The following is a 17,018-nucleotide window of genomic DNA, read 5'->3' as shown; positions in this document are numbered from 1 at the left end:
AGCATGAAGCCTGCCAAGTTTCAACGAGATAGGTGCAGGGGTTTCTGTGAAAGTGTACCTCAAACTGTTGAAATCAAAACTGGTATCACTTGCATGTGTTAAGGCAGAGAGGGATGAATCATGGGCGACTGGTACCACCTTAGTCGGGGGGGGCATGTGCTCCCCAGCAACCAGTCAGCGGCCAGAGGGCCAATCTTGCTGACTGGGGCAGGCGTCCCCTGCAGCCAATCCCACCAATGGGGGGGAGTCCCCCCCACTATGCTCCCACTCCCTGTCTGGTGCTCATAAGGGGGGCACCGGCACTCCTGCCTGCCCCCCCTGCCTGTCACCTAAGCACCAAGTGCAGCCAGTCAGGGGTGCACCGGCACTCTCAGAGGTTCACCACTGGGATGAATGCAGCAGGGATGGTAGCCTATCATGCAGGCATGAGGTTTGCCAGGTTTCAGGCAGAGTGGTGCAGGGGTTTCTGTGAAAGTGCACCTCAAGGTTCTGAAAGCAAATAAAAAAAAGCAAATAGTTGCAGAGTGAGGAGGGTGGCACTCACTCCATCAGCACATGGAGCTTGGGGAAAGCCAGCAACAGGAGGTTCACCTTCAGGAACACCAGCTGCTTCACCAAACCAGGATCCAAGGAGGTGTGGTGGGGTGTCACAATATCACCAGCAATGATGAACACCCTCGCACTTGGAACACTGGTCGGTGGGCAGGACAGGTGTTCCCGGGCAACTGTGGCCAGATCCTGCCACACCTGGCTGTGGGTTGCCCAATAGGCCAAGGGGTCACAGTGCAGTGGCTCCACATCCTCGGCGAGATAAGTAGTCACCAAAGCCTCCGTGATGCCCGCCTGAGGGTGGGTCTGGTGCCTCTGGACCCCAACATTGAAGCCATGCCCTTGGCCCACATTGGCAGCAGATGTGATGGAGGAGATTGGCTCATGGTTGGAGTGCTGGCACAGGAAAGTGGAACCCCCTCTTCCACATCCCCCCGCCTCTACCCTTCTGCCTCCCTGACTCTGTTCACCAGCACTTCCGTCCAGTGATCAAGTGTTTTGCTGGTGCAGAAGCTCCCCTTCACCCTCACATTGCACATGCCTACCAGCACATGGACTGTACTGGACCGCAGCGGATCCAGCCATTTTTTGATGCCCTACTTCAGCTGCTTCACCAGTGCCTGCACCTCTGGGGAAAGCAGCTTCCCCCAGCCAGGAACATCGATCCCCTGGAACTTCTCCATTTCATTCTCTAGCTCCTTCACTACAGGGATCATCTGGCTAAGGAGGGCATCACCAGTGCTGAGGATCTTGGTGGCCTCGAGGAACAGCTTGAGGACCATGAAGATCTGGGAGTTGGCAGCCCACTCCATTTTGTTAAGGAGACTGCTGATCCCAATCTCCCTGACCAAGGTCATCTCATGGATGGCTACTGTTGCTTGACCAGCCTTTCCAGCATCAGGTATGTGGAGTTCCACTGAGTCTCCACATCCTGCATGATTTTATGCTGTGGAATGCTTAGCTCTGCCTGTTTGTCCCATAGCATCTTGCCCCCCTTGATACTCTGGTGGAAGTAGCCCTCCACCTTCCTGCATTTCGAAATGAGCTGGCTGGTAGTGATAGTGCTGTTACCAGGAGACCTGTCCCCCTCCAAGTCATCCCTGAGTACAAGGTGGAACTTGTGTGCCACACAGCAGATGCCAACAAAGTTGGCATCACACACCACCTTGACCATATTGGCTGCATTGTCGGTGACCATGAGCCCATGGGTGAGCTCGCCCTGCCCAACAAACCACCCCTGCACCATGCAGTTCCTGGCCACCATGATCTTCCTTGCCATGTGGGACCCATCCATCACCTCCACTTGAAGGAGAGCCCATCGACACCTTGACTGATCGCACCAGTGCCCTCTGAGGGAGAGGTAGGCATGATCTCCACCCTGGCTGCTCCAGATGTCCATCTGAGGTGAGGTGCAAGGCTACCTGTGGACCTGCCTTCTGCATGCTCCCTGCATGCCTCATACAGGGAGGGCACCACCATCCTGTTGAAGGTGGTGCATGCAGGCACTTGGTATGATGGGGCCACAAGCGCCATGAGCTGCCTGAACCCTGGCCACTCAACTAAGGAGAAGGGATGGCTGTCCAGAGCAAGCATCTCCCCAATGGTCTGGGTGATCTTGCTCACCTTGGGAACACACCCCACTCCGTCTGCAGCTTTCCCCCACTGCTCCAGGGTGGCCTGCCTCTGCTTTGGGGGGATAGGAGCTTTGGAGCGAGCAGGGAATTTTCCTTTGGGCACACTTGCACTGGTGCCAGGCTGAGCAGGAAGACAGGCAAGGGGAAGCTGCCTTTTGAGATGCAGCAGCATCGCCGTGGTGGTGAAGTGTTTCACCTCCTTGCCCTGGCTTATCTGCTTTCAGCAGTGCTGGCAGATAGCACACTTGGGGATCATCTGCCACCTCAAAATGATCTCACACTACACTACTCCCCCACTTCTGGGTTGAGGGTGGGGATCCTGCCTTATCCTCCTCCTCACCAGGCAGAGGCACAACAACAGGAGGAGCTGAGCCACTTGCCCCCACAACTTCCTTCGAAGTGCCTTCCAGAGAAGGAGACCTGCCTCTAGGGGAACTTTGTGGGAGCACAAACTCAGATTCCCCCTCCTTCTCCAGAATTTCCTTTGCTATGGCCTTCAGTTCCTCTGCTTCCAGATCCAGCTCCTCCTCTGGCACTGAAAGGCTCACACAGGAAACTGAAATTGGGGTGCAGAATGTCATGCTGCTGCTGGTTAGTGGTGTTAGTGCTGGTGGTGCAGGTGCAGGCACTGCTACCACATCCTTGCTCCCACTATCAGCAGAAGACTCTGTTGTTTCTACATCCTTCCCCCAGGACACTGCCAGGAAAGTGGGTGCATCTATGTTCAGGGTGTGGGAAACTCACAGCTCTCCCTCTGCTCCCTCTCCCTTCCCTGCCAGAAGACGTGGCACCTGCCTTTCGAGCACGCTTCATGAGGTTTGGTGTGCTGCAAAATGTATGTTTGTGTGTAATATATGTTGTGCTTTCCTGCAGTGATGATACACTGTCAGGGAAAACACAGATTTCTTTTTGTGTTTTGGGGGAAAGAATCAAGACAAGAACAAATAAGAGGATGTTGTGGGAAGAATAATTTGAAAGGAATGGATAACAATGGGGATTGTAGGCAAGAGTAAGTAGGAAAGGATTGGATACAACTTACAAGAAGACAGACTAGCTAGCAAGAGACTAAATAGCAAGACAGAACCTTTCAGATGCTGCTGCTCCAAGAAAGACACAGCTCACAAAAGGCACATATCACTTCAGTCACAGCTTTATATGTTGTTTCTACATCCCTCCCCCAGAACACTGATTGGAAGGGAACCCAGAGAAAGATCACAGTTACTGGGCAGCTACAGATGTCAATATCAGAGCAGTCTTTCCCCCCCCCAGCCTGTTCCATATATGGAAGATCACTCCACACCCCCTCCCTCTTCTCAGTTTCTGTTCCCTGAAAGCCTTCTGAATTTCTGAATCTCTCTGAATCAATTCAGAGGTTTCCAATTCGATTCAGACCTTTTAATGGGTCTCCCGATTCAATTCGGATCCGGAGATTCAGCTGCCAAATCGGGCTGAATCTCCTCTGAATTGAGTCAGCTACCAAAGCTTTGCATAGTCCTATCTGATACTACATTCAGCCAGGTTTATCTTAAACCAGTTTCAGCCATTTTGAAACTGGTTTATGCGCACTGAACTTCTAATCTGTTACAGGTTTAAACCACTTTTTGATTACTTTAATCATCATGTGTAACTGCTGTGCCTAGCCCTGGACTGTGTGCAGCGGTGGGGAGCCACACAACCCTCCCTCCCACCCCTGGATGAGCTGCCCACGGCTCCATCCCACTCCCCTGCTGCTGCACATTCGGGCCCCAGCCCTGGGGCCCCAGGCACTGTATACTGCCCAGCTGGGCAGTGCCTTCAGCTTCAGCTGCCAACCTTCCTCCACTCCCTCCCTCACCATTTGGGCTCAATATGAGTTTCCACCTCAATCTTCACACAACTTGTACCCTACCCCTCCCAAAGACTTACTTGCAGGAAGCTGCAATAGCTGATCTCCACCATGCTGCCTGGGGTTTTATTGCCAGCCATGTGCATATGTGCATGTTTACACATGGACGTAGCACCCCCTGCATGTGCTCACTTCCCTTGCACTCTCCTCAGCCCCCAGCAGCCCCTTGCAGGCTGGAACTCTGCCAGCCTGCAAAGGGAAATCTGCAATTGCCTGCATTTTTCTCCTTTAAAGGGGAAAATCTATGTTTTTCTGTGGCAAATAGAAAACCCAGATCCCTGATGATGACTTACTACACTGAATATGTTTTGACTTCCTCTTCACCCCCACAGATGAGCCATGCCTTCCTTTCACATTTCTAATGATTCCTGTTTTGTCACCAGTCTTAAATGTCTGGCAAACATCAAACAGAGCCCCAAACAGTTCATGCAGAATCCCTTTGTTGCCCCCTCTCTCAGACTATTGCATATTTTTAGTGTGGTCCCGCCCTCCATGAAGGCAGACTAGGTTGTTGTACACCTCACCTGCATACAAATTTTTGGAGGATCCCAGGACTTGTGACAAGAACACCCAGTTCCAATCATGAATGGTGGGAGATGAGGGCTAATTAGCACATGGCTTCTCTGTGGGGGCTATCTGGACTATACACATACTGAGCAATGCTGAGTTGTGGGGTCAACATAGCTTGAGATGCTGTTGACTCTGCTGGGGCCAAGCCCAAGGAACTATATGGTAAATCATGAGCCTTTTAGCTTTGGACTGATATTATGCATAGTTTGTACTATATATAAGTTGATATGCAAGTGTTGCTTTAAAGTTAGTTTATGGAGTACCTCTGCTAAAATTTACAGCAGTTTCCAAAAAAGGAAATTCATCAATTCCAGATGAGTTAAATGACTACAGGCATTTTTATTCAAAGTCAGTGTTTTCAGATTTGCTCCTCACTTCCACGTGCTCAGGGAGAGCAAGGTCTGACAGTAAGGAGAGGCAAAGGGGCTGCAGGGAGAAGAAGTTGTGGGGGCAGAGGGAAAGGAACCCCTCTGCCCACCCCCAACCCCCAGATTAATTTTTTCCTCTGTAGAAGTGGGAGGGAGACAAATTCAAAGCAAACCTCCAGTAATTAGATTCTATACCTGGAAAATGTTTAACAAATGTATAACATTTCTATATATAGAATCTAACTGCTGGGATGTCATCTTATATTTTAGTAAATACAGTATTTCCTGACTAGTCTTCTCCAACCAAAAAGGACATAGATTCAAAGCATAGACTATAGAATAGTGTTCTCTCATACTGAATCTTACTGATCCTCATCAACCTCAGACCTTTAAGATCCTGCTCTTGCTTCCTACCATCTTGCTAATTTAAGAAGAGATTTCCAAGCTGATTTACAAGATAGTTGCAACTAATTTATCTATGTGTAGACATGAAACTGATATATGTGGCAGCCTTCTGGCTGCCTGCCACAGCTGGCTCAAGACAACAGTCCAGCTGCTTGTGCAACCTACCCACCTCACCACCATCTACCCTTCCCCCTCTCTCCTGCCCTCCCAAAACAGCTTTAGTTAAAGCTTCCCTGCCACCATTTTGAAGCACAGGGACGCTAATACACAAGATGCAGAGGTTGGCTGGAGTGCGCTAATTAGCCTGCTTCAGCAGACTCAATTAATTGAGTTTGAGCTGATGCATTGTAATTACAGTGTATTGGAGTAGACTCCAGGCACATCTACAAGCACCTTGACAAAGGGATGATCAAAAAGACCAAGCCGATTTTGAAACATATTTTCCCTGAATAAGACTTAGCAACTGATTTGTGAATGAAGGGAAACAATTATGCCACCCAGATTCTACCAGTTTTGGTGGGACTATAAAAAACTTATGCCAACCAGGATCTCCAAGTGGACAGACAAGCGTGGGCCTTTTGGCTAACGTCAAGTGTCATCTACTTCACTGTTTCAGGATATCTTTTTCTGTGAAATGCCTCTGATCTAAAAGAATGACACTTTCCTCTAAAGAAGACTATCTGGTGGCTGGTCACTACTTCCACAGCTCCCATGTGGAATATAACTGCAGATGCTGAACTCAAGTTAGATTAGGGGCATGGCGACCACCCACAGGCAGCAGTGATAGTGGGGGCATGGCAGTGGTGAGCGGGGAGCTCCCACAGACACCACTGGCAGTGTCAGCTGGTAGAACTGGCAGTTTTAGTGGCAGCCAGCAGCGATCGACGACTGCCAGCAGACAGCGCTGGTGATGTAGGTGGTGAGGGGGTGTGTGGCAAGTGACAACCACCCACAGGCGCCATCATCAGTGTTGGCGGTGCTTCTGCCAGAGGGTGCACCGCCAATCTCAGGGGGTGCATGTGCACCTGCTTGTACCCCCTACACGTTGCCAGTGGCAGCATGTTACCTGTTAGTATGTTGCTTCTTAAGAGGTATGCCCCTATTGTGATATACAGAGTATAAGTGTTGCTTGTAGAGGAACTACTTTCCCTTTCAGGGTCTAGCAAAGTGGCACTCAGTCTATCTGGCCTCATGAGCCAAATGAGTGGCATGGGGTTGGTTTGTGGGCTGGATCCATACATAGGGTTGGCTCATGGTGGGGATCCTGCATGCCAGCCTGACCCTGCTTACTAGATCTAGTGGTGCTGCTGACACACAGGGCCATGTCATCCTGACTGTGGGGCTTCCTGCAGGTCCAGAAATTTGGCAGCAGGGGAGCAGAAGCAGCGTTAATTGCTCCCAGATCTGCAGCAATTAATGCCACCACTGCTCCTATGGGGAGCCCTATAGGATGGATGACAAGATCTGCAGGCCAGATCCAGCCTATGGGCAGGAGGGTGAGCATGATCCTGTATTACCACAATAGCATTCCATTCTGAATTTTGATGATATTTCAGAAAGCAGCGTTAATTTAGATGACCCAAGAATAAAATCTGCCTGTCATTTTGAGTAAACCATAACAGGGTTAAAATTCTGTCTGTCAAGCAAATAGATACAAAGACTGTTAACATCATTGTAGGGGATCAGACAACTTAATACAGTGCTGTTTAACTTCACAGAATGGTCATGTGTGTGCAGCATCATATTGCTACAGATTAACCACATGTACATTATACCTTCTAGCCAAGTGGTTAACATCCCTGTATTTATGTATTCAATAGATTTTTGGTGATATATTTTGTGATTTCTTGCTCCTCATATTTTCTGGATTATCATGGCTACAACACTCCAACCTTCCTTAAGCATTCAGAGCTTCAGTCCTGATTTTTAAATGGAATTTTTTTAGTACAGTTATCTGTAGTTAAAAATCATGTAGTGATTGATTTATGAGGGAGTTTGGTTTGTATGGTCAAGGGGGTAAACTAATTTAATTAAGAAATACAATAATTCAATATCCTTATGTAACAACTGTGATTACGTTTCCAAGGAAAATAGTCGTCCCAGAACAGAGCCATTATTATTGCATTGCAGATAACTTTAAGCAGTCTCACTGAGGAAGTTTAGCTTGTGTCTTATTGTTGGCACTGCTGACACTGTTTAATTAAACATCACATTTGAAAGTGCTAAGATGGTGCACTTTTAACCAAAATGCTCAGTTTGTTTTTGGAGAAGATACAGAAGAGCTGCAGCTGACTCAGACAGGGCATATGCATAATGAATGTGCAAGGAAAGCAAATATGTCAGCTTTAAATCCCCTTTGAGGCTAAGTAAAACTTCCATTGAGACTTAAAAGCAACCATGATTTTGGTGAACTAACTAGAAAAAATGAATTGGGATATTCTGAATAATTTATAGCTGAATTCTCCAACCTAGATATTGAGTCACCTTCCATATGCATATTTACTTTGATTTCAGAGGGAACGGGTGTGTTTGTGTGTTAAAAGACACACCTCTAAAACTGTAGAAGCCAATTAATACAAAAGTGATATGGCAAGAGTCTGTATTTTTAAATAACTGTATTTAGTCAAATGTAAAACAAGGTTTTTCCTTCTCCCAATTAGCATGAGGAAAAAAAGCCCTTTACCTTACATTTACATGGGAGGAAACCTCAGTAAATACACTATCATTAACTGCTGCCAAAATCAGCATACACTCAATAATGGAAACTATCTACAAAATTGATTAAATGCAGCCAACATTGAACATGACAATGCAACCTATTTGAATACAATATATGACAGTGCCTATTGAATGCAGTCCCCCTCAGTGCTGACTTTTTTTAAGTTACAGTGAGCCACTACACTGCTTACACATTTTTACTTCCTCTTCACTCCCACAGCTGAGCTGTGCTTTTTTTCTCCATTTCCAAAAATTTGTGTTTCTTCACAGAGGGTTTCTGGGTGAACTATTTGGGGCCACATTTTTGTGATGTGGCCCCAAGTAGTTCACCCAGAATCCCTCTGTCGCCCTCTCTCTCAGGTTATCGCATATGATAAGTGTGGTCCTGCCCTCCATAAGGTGGAGCTGGACCAGATTGCCCTGCACCTTATCTGCATATACATTTTTGGAGGATCCCAGGACTTGTGACAAGAATGCCCAGTTACAGTCACGAGTAGGGGGGCTCATTAGCACATGGATCCTTTTGGGTGGGGGGATGTATCTGGAATACACACACATACTGAGAAGTGCTGAGCTATGGGGTTCACTATGGCTTGAAAAGCTGTTGACTTTGCTGGGGCCCAGCCCAATGAGCAATATGGGAAATTGTGAGTTTTTTGGGTTTGATCTAATCCTGTGGGTGACTGGTGCCTCCCATGTCTGGGGGGGGTGCCAGATCACTGACTAGGGGGGGTGTCCCCTAGCGGCTGATTGCTGAACCCAGAACTGCCAGCAGCAAAACTGGAAGTGTGCTTCCGCTGATACTTCTGGTTTCATGACTGGTGCTTCTAGGGGGTGTACGGCCAATCTTAGAGGGTGCACGTTCAACTGTGTGCACCCTCTACACGTCATCAATGCCTAAGCCACAGATTGAAGCGTTTGGGAGGTAGGATACTTACCAGTGGTAGTGCCACAGAGGCTTGAACAATTGAACCCTGATCAGTTGATAGGATTCCAAACTGATTTGGCAACTGGGCCTGTGACAAAATTAAAAAAAAAAACAAACCCAAAAATTGCTTGTACTATATATATGTAAATACAAAAGTGCTGCTTAAAAATGTGTTTATGGAGCACATGTGCTAAAATTTGCAGCATTTTCAAAAAAGGTAAAAAAACGAATTCTGGATGAATTGTTTATGGGTATTTTATGAAAATTATTATAGGCATGTTTATTTGGAGGTCAGTGTTTTCAGATTTCCTCTGTGTTGGGGATTGGGAAGTAAAGGACAAGGGAGCTACCTGCACCCTTCCATGTTTGTTTTCCTTGCTGTAGCAGTGGGAAAAGGGACAAATTAAAAGTAAACCTCCAAAAATTAGATTTTATACATGGAAAATTATACTGAGTACCAAAGAGGGAACTTTGAGTACCAATTTACCCCAGGTGGGACTTGAACCCACAATCCCTGAGTTAGGAGGCCAGTGCCTTATCCATTATATATTTTCCATATATAGAATCTAATTACTTGGGGGGATTATCTTGTGTTTGAGTGATTACAGTAAATAGACATGATTCAGAAACAAGAGATGTAAATACTTTTTATACCTTCCATATCTCAGGTTGTTAGGGAAACAATGGTCATATTGATTTGCACGTTTCCTTGTCATTTGCTAAAAATGTCATTGATATTTATCAATAAAATGTCTGCAGTCATGGAGGGTTGTTTAACAGGATAAATATTTCATTAATATGTGAAGTATTATATATGTAATATGTAAAGATTTCTATTCAAAGATCACAAAATGCTTTGCAACTGAGATTTTACAGTTAAGGAAACTAAGCCATGGCTCCAGAGCACCTAAGTTACTTTTCTGCAGCCTCTGCTATGAACCTGACATCAATACATTCATGAGTGGGTTTCCATTTTTGGAAGCCAAATCACCAGCTTGCTGATTAAGTTTCATCTATTCTGACAACCAGAAAAACAGATGTCAATCAAAGCATATCAGAGATCTCCAAACTCATGTCCATGTTCAGATCAGGGTTGGTTGGGGGTTTTTGTGCTTTGAACATGCAGTCATACAGTTGTGCCATTGAAACTGAGACACATCTTGTAGTTTCCTTGCTGTATGTAATAAGTGTGTATGACCTGTACAGGTGGTTGTACCTAGTTATTGTTGTTCTCATTTCAGCATAGAAGACTACTGAGTCAAATACTTTTTCCTTTTCATTTCCAATAGCCAACTAGCTCCACATAGACACCGTGAATTTAGTCTCCCTACAGGGTTTTTAGTACACCACTGCTTCCTCTAAGGCAGTGATTCTCAACCTTTCTAGACTCAAGGCAGTCCTCAGAAAATGCCAGCACTTAGTTTTCCCTCATTTCTTGACTGTGGAAAAGTAATGGAATGATTCTTCTGGTACAAAGAACATAAAGACCACACCAGGTCAGAATATATTTGACACTATTGTTTCCTATTTGAAATCTCTGGGTTTATCTTGTAAATAATATGTAGGTGTTTCCACTCCTAACAGTGCTTATAATCCATGGCACCCTTAAAAGGATCTCACAGCATCTAGGGCACTGCTACACCCTGACTGAGAATCACTGCTCCAGGGCTTTGGAGTCCTTCTGACAAGTTCTTTCTAAACTTAATTTTCCATCTTGAGGAAGAATAACTCACATCTACTGTTTATGCAAAGCTGGTGCTTTAACTAACACCACAGAAGTGGCTGGCTTGCAAGTGGGGAGCATATTCTGAATATGCAATGTGATGCACTTGGAAAAAATGCTTGAGAAACACAACACTTTAGGTAAGAATAACATCTAGTTTTGATGTTTTTTGGAATAAGGTCAGAAAAAAAACGCAACTGCTCTTCAGCATTGCTTTTTTGAGGAGGAACACAGGCAGGCAAAAAAATAAATAAATCTCAGAATATAAATAACTAGCTGAGAGCTTTTTTGCTATTATAGAGCAGAGGAGATAGAACAAACGAAGGCAAGATGCCGATAAAACATATAGGGGAGAAATACTGTTCATCAACTTACAGCAAACAAAAGACATGAAGATAGTTTTGGGAATAAATTGTACTTAAATTTGCTCAAACAATGTTTCCCTTACACTTATCTCCTAGTGACTAAACAAATAGTAAATAAATTACTGTAATTTTTGGTGGTGTTTATACAGGAAGACAATTATTTAAAAAGCAAGTATAACAGTTAATCTGTAGCACAACTACCTAAGAGGGGAACAACTTGCCGATAAATGTCTTAATAATAAAAATAGTTTAATGGGACGGAAAGGAGAGTTAATGAACGTGGGTTCCAATATAATAAGCATTCATGAAATAATGAAAAGGCATCAAGATTTCCCCTGCCAATCATATGAACAAATCCTAAATTGCTTGTATACATAAAAAGAGGAATGTTTCAGGAGAGGCAAAACAATGTCAAACAAGGTGCCATGAGAAAAGTAAGCCATAAAATCTATTAGGACTCTTGTAGCTAAGCTGCTGTGCATTACAGGGGCTTGGACACTACAGGGACTTATATTTTTTCAGACTTCTCAAAAAGCTGGATGGCAGTTCCACACTGTTTACATGTACAATACTGTTGTATCAATGTGACTGGAGTGAAAAAATACTGCCCCATCAGAAAAAAGACCAACATCGTACACTCACCATCTATTGCAACCTGTTGGAAAACACCATGGGTGAGACTGCAGCCTAGTGAAGCTAGTGGTAGAACTCCCATTGACATGGATACAGTCAAGACCTCACTGTGTAGAATACAGTAATTGTCCTGCCTTTCAATAAAAATGGATTAGATATTTGCAGATATTTATAAAACAGTGTGACAAACAGAAAGGAGGAAATTGCCATAATAAAAATGATAATGCTCCATAGTACTTATCATCAAAATAAGAACATAAGAAGTACCATTTAATGGATCAAACCATAGGACTATCAAAGGTGAATACCCTGTCATGCACAGTAGCAGAGTGGATGTTGATGAGGTGAACAGGGAAAATGCAGAATTTTTTACTTCCTGCTCCTCTCCCATTGCAGCTTCCAGCATTTAGAGTTATCTAAACTCTACCCCTGTCTACCTTATTCAGTATCTACTGATGGACCTTTCCACCAAGAATTAGATTCAGAGGCTCCACAATTTCTTGGGGCAATGAGTTTAACAAGTTAATTACTCTCTGTGTGAAAAATAACTTTATTTTGTTCATTTTAAACCTACTACCCAATAGTTTCTAGGGGTGCATCGATAGAAATTTTGGGGGCTGATACCAATAGCTGATATTTAAGGAGGCATACTGGCCGATACCAATCCAATTTCCGATACAGCTGCCTCCAGCAGGTAAATCTGGCATCGTGGAAGGGGAGGGGGGAGGGAAGGAGTGGGGGGGGTGCAGATCAACACCTCCTGCAGTGAGGGAGGGGGCAGGGGCAGGTGCTGTCCAGGCAGGGCAGAGGTGGGGCCAGAGCCGCGGCTCGTGGTGGGGGGCAGGCGGCTCCCGCCTCTGCTTGCACCGGGGCACTGAGGGGGGGCCACGTGCTCCCTGGATCTGTGCAGGATGGGGCAGGGTAGGCTGCAGCCGGGGCTGCGCAGGGCTCCTCAGTGGGGGCTGGGCTTGGAGTGGGTGCTGGCAGTGCTGGGAGGATGCTGCATTTACCCCATATTTTGCTGCCACCCTGCTCCCAGTGCCATTGCCATCAGCCGCTCAGCACAGCTCCAGCTCTTCCCAGTGTGTGGGTGGACGTGGGGCGTTGAGCTGGGGCTGCTCTGGGTGGCTGGCAGCAGCTGCGCTGGGAGTGGAGCAATGGCAAAATTTGGGGTGGATGCAGCATCCTCCCAGTGCCAAAGCCCAGCCACTTCTGAGAAGAGTCCCGTGCAGCAGCAGCTGCAGCCCACCCTGCCCTGCGCAAATCCACAGGGTACACCTCCCTGTACCTTCCCAGGGTGCAAGTAGCAGCGGGAGCTGCCTCACCCCCCCCTCCCCACAAGCTGTGGCTCTGCGCCCCCGCCCCACCTAGGCAGAGCCTGCCCCTGCCCCCTCCCTCACTGCGGGGAGCGTTGATCTGCCCCCCTGCCCCACGCCCCTTTCACTACGCCAGACTTACAGCTGGAGGCAGCTCTCCATGCTGCCAGCTGTGCTCCTTGCTGCCTGAGTGCTGCGCTGCAGCTTTGTGCTGCACGGGCATTTATCGGCCCCATTAGGCTGATATCCAATATAGCCAGTTTTCTTTATATCGGTACTGATCCGATATTGGACTGATTTATTGGTGCACCTCTAATAGTTTCATGTTATGTCCTCTCATTGTGCAAGATAGTCAATAATAAATCCCAATTTAGTCTCTGCACCATTTTATATTTTGTAAACCTCTATCATGCCCCACCCTCAAGTGTCTCTCTTCACATGGAAGCCTCTCTACCATACACCTGAACATCCTTGTTGCCCTGTTTTGTAACTTTTCATGTTCTTCTATAACCTTTGCAAGGTTGGGAGACCAAAAGTGCAGACACTATTCAGTGTTTAGACACACCATAGATTTATAAAGGGGGAGAATACTATTTTATGTTTTGTTTATATTTTTTTTTGATAATTCTTAATATTTTGTTTGCCTTTTTGACTGCTGCTGCACACTGCATTGATGTTTTTAGCCAGCTCTCCACGATATCTTTCCCATCTGGTAACAGGTAATATAGAACCCATCATTGTATGTGTACGTTTTGGGTTATTTTCTTGAATGTGGATCACTTCACACTTATCAACACTGAATTTCATTGCAATTTTATTGCCCATTTGCTCAATTTTGCAAGATCCTACTGTAGTCCTTCACAATCTGTCTTGGTCTTTACCACTCTGAATAATTTGGTGTCTTCTGCATACTTGGCCACCTTCCTACTGAACCCTGGTCCATTTATGACAACACAGATCACTGGAGGACCCTGCTGCTTATATCTTGCCATTCTGAAAACTGACCATTTATTTTCTATATGCTAATTTCTGATCCCCAAGTAGACCTTCCCTCTAGTCCTGTGAAAACCCAATTTCATTAAGAACCTTTGTTGTAGCATTTTGTATAATGTATTTTGGAAGTCCAGATATACTATGTAAACTGGATCATTCTGAACCATGTTCTTGTTGACACCCTCAAATAACTCTTATAGGTTGGTGAGGCATGACCTCCCTTTAGAAAAGCAATGCTTTCTCTTCAGCAAGTCCCGTTCATTCATATGGTAAGCGATCCTTTTTTAATTACAATTTCTACCAATTTGCTAGGCAAGGAAGTTAAACTCACTTTCTTGTAGTTCCCTGGTTTCCTTCTGCAGACCTTTTCAAACGTTGGAGTTACATTGGCAACCCTCCAGTCCTCTGGTACTGAGGCCGTTTTTAGCAATAGATTGCATACTACAGAAAGCAGTTCTGCAGTTCAGATTTAAGCTCCTTCAGGACTTTTGGGTGAATGCCATCGGTCCTGGTGATTTGTTACTGTTGTCTCTAAAACCCCAACTAAAGATACTTCAATTTTGGTCAGTTCTAATGACTTGTTCTCCAGGAGAAATGGCTCTGGCAAAGGAATCTTCCCCAACATCTTCCACAATAATGACTAATGCAAAGAACTCATTTAGTTTCTTGGCAATTGCTTTGTTCTCTTTTGTTGTTTCTTTTACACCGTGATCATCCAATGGTCTGACTAACTCTGTCAGGCTTTCTGCTTCTAATGTATTTAAATTGTAATTGTGTTTTATATTTGCCTTACCAGAGTTTGTGCTCTTTTTTATTTTTATTGTTTGGATTTGACTTCCACCTTCTAAATGCAGCCTCTTTTCCTGTCACAGCCAACTTCTAAGAACATTTTGCCATTTAACCATGCTGGCTTCTTTTTGGCCTGCCTTGGTTTTTTTAAAATTTGTAGTAAGCAGTTCCGTCTTGTCTCCAGCAATTTCTGTGCTGCTTGCAAGTTTTTTTGCTTTCTCAGATGCCCCTTTAAACTTCTAACTAGTTTCTTCATTTTTATATAGTTCTTTTTTTAAAGTTAAAAACTATTGTGGTGGATTTTTGTGGTTCTCTTCCTCCTACAAGGAGGAAAGGCCATTCTTGATTTAGTCTAAAGTAATACACAGGATTGCATAGTTTCATAGTTGGTAGGGTCGGAAGGGACCTGAGCAGATCATCAAGTCCGACCCCCTGCCATGGCAGGAAAGAGTACTGGGGTCAAACGACCCCGGCAAGGTGTTCATCCAGCCATGATGATTTTATTTTATATCGTCGATCCTCCTGGTCAGCAGTCGTGGTCAGTATCATGACACCTGCATCAAAGAAGTCAACCTGCGGCTCTGGAGTTGGCGCCATCGTGCAGGCTTCAGCTTCTTTGACCATGATTCGCACTTCCATGAAAGGGGCATCCTGGGATGTGATGGTCTTCATCTCTCATCGAAAGGTAAGAGTCTGTTCTCTTACAGCAGGGGTAGGCAAGATTTTTCAGCTGGAGTGCTGAAAAAACCCATAATGTCTACCTTGGAAGGTGCCAGAGTGCTGGCATGCCAGAAAAACAAAAAGAGGGCAGGGGGTACATGGCAGGATGCACTGCATATTAGTATAGTTAATAATCATAAATGTTGCCCTTTTTATGGTAAATACCAAATTTTCTAAAAATTGTAAACCTGGTGACAATAAACTAAACTTTTGATACTACCTTTGATCTTGTGTATTTGTTTTGTATGGGTCCCCCCACAACAGCCCCCCCAGCCCTGCTCATGCCCCTTGCCCTGCACCCAAAGCCCCTGACCCCCAGCCCTGCTCATGCCCCTTACCCCCCACCCAAAGCCCCTGCCCCCCAGTCCTGCTGGATGGGGCCCCCAGCTGCCAGGGCTATGGGGCCAGGAACCCAGGTCTTCCATCTTCTCAGCTGGCTGCTAGGAGCAGCCCTAGTTACGTGGCTATCAGCAGCTACCCAGAACCTGGGCCGGCTGCAGCCAGGAGGCTGCAAACAGCTGCTGTCTCCCTGCCCTGGCCTCTGGGAAGGCAGCAGGTGCCGACACTGTGCCTGTTGGGATCGGGGTGGGGAGGCAGCAGCTGTTTGCAGCCTCCCAGCTGCAGCCGGCCCAGGCTCTGGGGTAGCTGCTGCCAGCCATGGTGCCCTGGCTGCTTGCAGCAGGGCTTGCAGCCTCCCAGCCGCCTGCTGGGAGCAGCCCCGGCTCCTGGCTGGCAGCAGCTGTCTACAGCCCAGGCTGGAGGTGGTGTGCCAAGGAAAATGGCCTCACGAGCCATGCTTGGGTTGCTGACCCCTGTCTTACAGATTGGCTGATTTCCTACACAGGGTTTTAAACTAGGTTTATCAGGGGATGGGGATGCAGACAACAGAGAGAACCTAGGATCAACAAACCATGAGCCATGAGCTGGACTAGCCCACATAAGTACTAAGGGGCCCGATGGGCATTGGGACAGGGGGGCACCAAGGGCACCCTTTGGGGGGCTAAAGTGTCTCTATCCTAATGCTAGGAGCATGGGGAACAAACAGGAGGAACTCGCACTCCTGCTTGCAAACAAGAACTTTGACTTGGTTGGGCTAACTGAAACCTGGTGGGACCCTACTCATGATTGGGCAGTAGACATTGAGGGATATTGAGGGAGACACCAGAAGCAGTGATCTTTCGCCCTGCCCCCTTAGCCTGGGAGGTCTGCTGCCTCCCAGGAGCTTGTATCCAGGATGTGGCTGAGAGGATCCCAACCACTACCTGGCCCTCCAACCACTACCCTATGCTCCTTATCTATGTGGGTACAAATGACACGGCTCAGAGCAATCCCAGCTGGATCATGAGTGGCTACAGGGCTCTGGGAGTGGGGATCAGGAGCCCGGGAGCACAGGTGATTTTTTCCTCAATCCTTCCAGTTATA

Source organism: Alligator mississippiensis, chromosome 2 (assembly GCF_030867095.1).
Source record: "Alligator mississippiensis isolate rAllMis1 chromosome 2, rAllMis1, whole genome shotgun sequence".
In the NCBI taxonomy this organism is placed as follows: Eukaryota; Metazoa; Chordata; order Crocodylia; family Alligatoridae; genus Alligator; species Alligator mississippiensis.
The sequence above is the reverse complement of the archived record's forward strand: the minus strand, read 5'-3'. Positions refer to the sequence as shown.